Source organism: Numida meleagris, chromosome 4 (genome assembly GCF_002078875.1).
Source record: "Numida meleagris isolate 19003 breed g44 Domestic line chromosome 4, NumMel1.0, whole genome shotgun sequence".
Lineage (NCBI taxonomy): Eukaryota > Metazoa > Chordata > Aves > Galliformes > Numididae > Numida > Numida meleagris.
This window is the reverse complement of record NC_034412.1, coordinates 50,016,143-50,022,142: the sequence shown is the minus strand read 5'-3', so window position 1 is coordinate 50,022,142 and position 6,000 is coordinate 50,016,143.

Here is a 6,000-nt window from a genome sequence, read left to right as displayed (position 1 = left end):
GTTCTGAAAAAGTTATTAGAGGAAGAACTATGTTAGATCTGAACTTGAATTATATGCTGAAGGTAGTAAATCTAGAGGTGATAAGTGTTGTGAATGAGAGGTCAAAAAGCAATGAAGTTCACCATGTGAAAAAAAGGAATAAGAACAACAAAGCAGAGGCAAATGACTTCATAAAGATTTGATAAATATTCCCATATTTACAGAGGGGAACGTGGAGCATTAATCCAATTAATAAAGGAGAACAGGAGACCTAATAACTTCTGCAAGGTGCCTCATTCCGGAGGCTAAGCAGCAAGCTACTGATGTACTGGAATAATGGGCAGCTTAGTGAGGAAATTATCTAAAAGTCTAAGATGGAAACATTTTATGAGCTTATGTAAGTACGTGAACAAATGCATGTTAAGGCTACCATTGCCATTTTGACTGAACTAGGGCACTGCAGCAGCCTTCCCTGGAGTGGATTTTATTTGAGATTACTGTTAATTGCCTGCATAGTAGAATAGTGTACACTTCCAGACTGTCTGGATTGCACAATACCTGAAATGAGCTGAAAGTATTTCAGAAGGGAGAATTCAGAATCGGAGAGCTCTTAAGAAAAAAAGAAATGGTCTGAATATACCCAGATTAAATCCAATAAATTTGAAGGCATTAACTAAATGCAGAAGGAAAAAGGAATCCTAAGTAGAAAATTAGAAGTATCTAACAGCAGCAAAAAGGGTCTGAGAGCTACAGGAGCTCAGTCTGAACAGATAGCAGGAACAAAGATAATATTCAGTGCAGCATATAAAAAAAAATCACATCTGTAAGACATAAAGGTGAGTCACCTGCTAAGGCTTCATTTGAGGTATCACACCCCATTTTGGTACAATGCATTAAGACATTATTTTACATTAGATTTCAAAGACACGCACAGCAGATAAGAGAAGTTTGGAGAAAAGGTCCACTGCAGAGAAGTTACATGAGTCATTCTTGAGAAGAAAGTTAATTTTCCTGGATGGAAAGGTTGAATTTGATCAATGTTTCCCTGCATTTACTACTAGGTACTAGGAAGAGAAGAACTTTTTTCCTAATTTACAGCATATGAAACTTAAAATAGATAATGGAAAAGGCTTCCATATTATAAAGGTGGGGAAACAATAGAAGAAAAATCATAAAATACAGTTTAAGTTCTTTAACCTTCTTAAAGTTCTATTTCTTAAGGATAAACAGACAACTGTCAGTTCAGAACAGGTTAAACTCAAGTTGCTCCTTAATGTATGGTGGTAGAGGACCAAAGTAGATTCTTCTCAACCCTGTATTTCTGTAAGTGCAATCAGGACAAGGAAATGTTAACTTTATCCAATTTATTGTGGTATCTGACAAAGACATGACAGAACTTTAGAGGGTTCCATCCAGCAATGCACTGACTGCTTTTATTTATTGTTGTTCGCAATGACCTTCAGATGGCTATAATTTTGATTTTTCTGTATCAACTAAGAGAGGTACCCAAATTTTTATTGGTCTTCAGCAGTATAGATTGGCTTTCAAAAATCATGACAAGCAGCTAAACCAGCTTTAGCAGTATTTTATGGCACAAACCATTATAGGCCAACAATAAATACAGACTCATGACCAAGTGTGCCTGCAGGGAGAAGCTCTGAGCTAAATTGAGCAAAAGTATAAAATAAGTTTCAAGTTTTGTTTTTGTTTGTCTGTTTTTCTAAGCTGGCTAGCAAGTTGAAAGATGACTGAAACAATCTGACTCACTTTCTGGACATACATTCTTTTCAGGGCAAGGATTGCCTTTCCAATGCCAATAAAATTGTGTAATCCATTAAAAAAAATCCCATCTACATTTTTCCCCATTTCTTACCCTGCCTGAAATCACAATAATTTCTCTGCAGGATCTTGGCCCATCGCTTACTTCCAGCCTTCTACTTGTCTTTAGAAAATGCCTACCTAGTCATTATTGTTTAGTTTGTGTGTCAGTGAGTAATAGCAATGCTTTTAATCTTCACAAAGGGAATTAAGACTTGCAGTGTCCTTGAGAGGAGATGAGTAAAAGCAATCTGACAAGCCACAAACAAAACCCGGGCACTGCCCACATAAGCTTAGATACTGCTGACTAAAGTAGAAAGACATGAGCACTCTAGATGCTAGCTACTGGAGCCTGACTCTCCAACAGTGTGTGGTTCATCATTCAGAGCTGATTTCTACTCATCTCTAGGTCTTCAAACAGACCAAGCACACATTTAACTCTTGAAATCTACATTATTTTTTTTTGTCCCCTACAGGCAGATTTGTCAATATGTGCTTAGCATGACAGCTTGTGTCACCATTGCTCCAGACCTCCTGCATCACGTTATCTCCAGTTCATTTTGCCCACAGTTATAAAGCTGTTCACTTCTGACCATTTATTAAAACATGGAATCAGACAAAAAGATTTCAGCTACACTACAACATTCATCACAGTCATCTGTAGCAACATGTTCCAGCAAGGACAAAGGGAATACTTTGTTCTCTTCACTGAGAAGCTGCAAAAGCAGCTTTTGTTGGACAGCAACTCTTCTCCTCATCAATAGGAATGACATGCTGGAGAGCAGATAAAACAGAAGAGATTCGGGGTTGACTGTGCTCCTGAATGCATGTACCATCTTTGAAGCATCAGAAGTGTGAGGTGGTTAAGGGAGAAGGAAACAAGGTCTGGCATGGTGATTCATTCCATGGGAACAAGGGGAAAACTCTTGACTCATATTTGGTCTGTAGTTTGCTTTTCAGGACACCTCAGCTCTGCATTTTGCTAAGTCCAGGTGCAACCATACCTTTTTACTTAATACAGGTTAGCTAAATTAGCTAATGATTGAAAATGTTTGCCACTGCCTGTAAAGGCTGAATTCTAGGGGCTCACAGTCACTCTCACACAGCAGCATTGGCTTAGACCTGAACTTAATTAAATTATAGCAGCATGCATGCTGCTCAAGCAGTTCCTGAACTGATTTAATTAAAAGCCACTGAAGTGAAGTCTTTATTCAAACTCTTGCTTAAGCAGTTCATCTGTGATTGAAGAGAATATTCCTCCATTCCCTGTGCACAGTGGTATACCCAGGCTACCGGGGCATTCTTGCTTATCTGTAGCTATCCTGCCCTAAGTCACACACAGGTAACTAGAAAACAGGACAGGAAAGTGCCACATCCACATCTGAAACAATAATATCCCTATCAACTGCCTTTACTAGTGCATCAGCATTACTGTAAGAAACACCACAGAAATCTCTCCATGCAAATTAAGGTTATAAAGGTTGGACTTGGCAATGTTGGCAAGACTCTGACTCTAGTTTTGTGCAAAACAGTGAGTAACATGAGAATATTAAATCAAGTGCTCTGTATTTATCTTCCAAAACTAAGAGGGAAGAAGCAATTAAATGAAAAAGCAAAGAGGTTAAAACTATGGAAAAACCTGTCGACAGATATGTAAATATACATATAAATAATATTATGTATGCGTATGGTACTGGACTAACCTGTAGAACTCTGCCATTAAGGATATGGATATTAAGAAGTATATTCAAAGGAGACATCTATTCTGATCATGAGAAAAATCACAATTATCTCAAGTAGCTTGACATATAAATCCATCCTTAACGAGCACTACTAGTTTTCATGCTCCATTCCAGATAATTGGAAACATGTCCGTGTTACCTCCATGTATATTCAACTCTCTTCCTCCATTTTAAAATCTGATACGGTTCACTTTGCAAGTCTAGATGAATTGCTGTCACTTACCCAATTTTCTTTCATATAATGATATTAGAATACTTACCTATACAGCTCACGCGTCTTCAGAACATATCTCTGCGCTGGAAGTAATGAGATGTAAACATTTTTCAAAAAATGACCTATTTAAAAGTAAAATCTGTTGGGAGAGGGAAAGGGATTTATCTCCTAGTGAGGAGTCTGACATCTTTTTCCTAGCTTTGTTATACAGCTTGAGAAATGAGAAAAAGCATTTGTTCTGAAGTCAACTCATTAAGTGCAGTTTCCAAAATCATTTTCAAGCCGCCTGTCCTTGCGAAGCCTCATGTGCCTTTAGTCCCTCCTTTATTAAAATGATCAACTGTCCAGAGCTGGGCTATAAGCAACTATTCAGCCCTAACACGCACTAAGGGCATATAAGTGCAGGCAACAGTACAGGGAATCACTGCTGCTGTGGTACCTGCACTTGTACCAGGAGCATTTCCTATATTGCTTTGCTAATTTGCCTTTTTCTCATTGATAACATGACAAAATATATCATTCTTTATCTCTCTAGTTGGACTTCAAACAGTCATCTTTTGCCGATGAGAAAATTATTTCTGCTTCCATTTGCATACAATGTGCTTTCATACATAAAATGATTTGGGATATTAGTTACAAAGAAAGCACAGCCTAGATTGTCTTAGCATAGGCTTGCTACTGAAAGCACATCTATGTCTAACAGAAAAGTGCATTACAATACTTTTTTCCGTGTGACAAATGTCATAGTCTGTGCTATCTTTTTTAGCCAGTCTTACAAAAATCAGAGGCAGTCTTTACTTCTGCAGAGCTCGTTTATGGAGGCTGAGTGAAGAAAGTGTGAAGTGTTGTACACTTCAGACACCAATGCAGATTTGCAAGTTGCCCCTTTCCAGAGATTTTTTTCTTCCTTTTAGTGCTACTTTGCTCTTGTACAATAGTAAACCACCTCTGAGATGCTAACTTAAAATTTGTGCAACGATGTGAACTCAGCTTTTCAACAAAAGGGAGAACATCGTACAGCAGTTCATCAACCTGAGCATTCCCACATCCATGGAGAACATATGTACATGTTTAGGATAGTTAGAAGTCAAGACTAGCATGTACTAAAAACCTGCATGACGGGAAGCGAGTGAGAACAGTTGCAGCTGAAGTTTCTTTTTTCCTTGTAACCATGTCTGAGGCTCAGAGCTGCAATCTATTACCAAATACAAACTTTGCTCCTCTGAGATGGGAGGCAAGTTGCCTAACTTGGAGACAAATGAATCCATAACATGGTTTCGCTGTTCAGAATCAAATGCTGATCACTATAATAGAAGGCAGCTAGGGTTTGCTTTCCCATCCACTCTCACCTTGAAAAAGCACAGGAAGAGTGTTCGCCCACAAGTTTCATCGTAGGTTTTCATCACAGCACAAAACTGGTGTTTGTATGCATTGGCGTCATTTAGGCACAGAGACAAGAGTAAGTGTACTCTTCAGAGGCAATTTATATCCTTTCCAGACTGCAGCTTACCTTCTGAAATGTCCCATCAGCTCTGCTGATTGTATACATCTACAAATATTGAAATATTTCCATACACAAATGCTAAACCTGAGTACTCTGAAAGACACCAAGAGACAGAACTGCAATGCTAATTGAGAAACTAAATCGACCATGGCAACCTTTCCCACGCCAAGGGGCAGACCACATTCTACACACCTACCCAATCCATCCCTGAGCACTTTGCCATCTCACCTCCCTGCATCTCAGGGAAGGGAAGAGGAAGAATTGAGCACGTCAGTGCCCTAATCTGATGGGAGCCTGAGTCTTCCACTCAGCTATACTCTGCAGCTCTTCCCAAATGTGCTTTGTCTCTTTTGTAAAAACATGAGGCATCATGAGAGCAGGATGCAAGTTTGCTGTCATTGATGAAGTGGATAAAGAATAGCTTGATGTTCTTTGAAGTACAGAACACACAGCATATCTAAGAGCATAGAATAAATTGTTTGGTGTATTGTAGATGAGAAACAGTGTCATTATTTAACACACACTAATGCACAAAGAATACAACAAGGTTATGGGGACAGACAACTTAGCATTATCATTTATTCGACTTTCCCCCACCACAAAGTGGCATATAGAATTGTATCATTGCTGCAGAACCCTGTGGGAATTTTGGTGTTGACTCCATGATTTATAGAGTAAATATTAGTAATACATGATTATTTTTTAGAAAATAATGAACTTGAACAGTCTCTACCCAGTAGCAC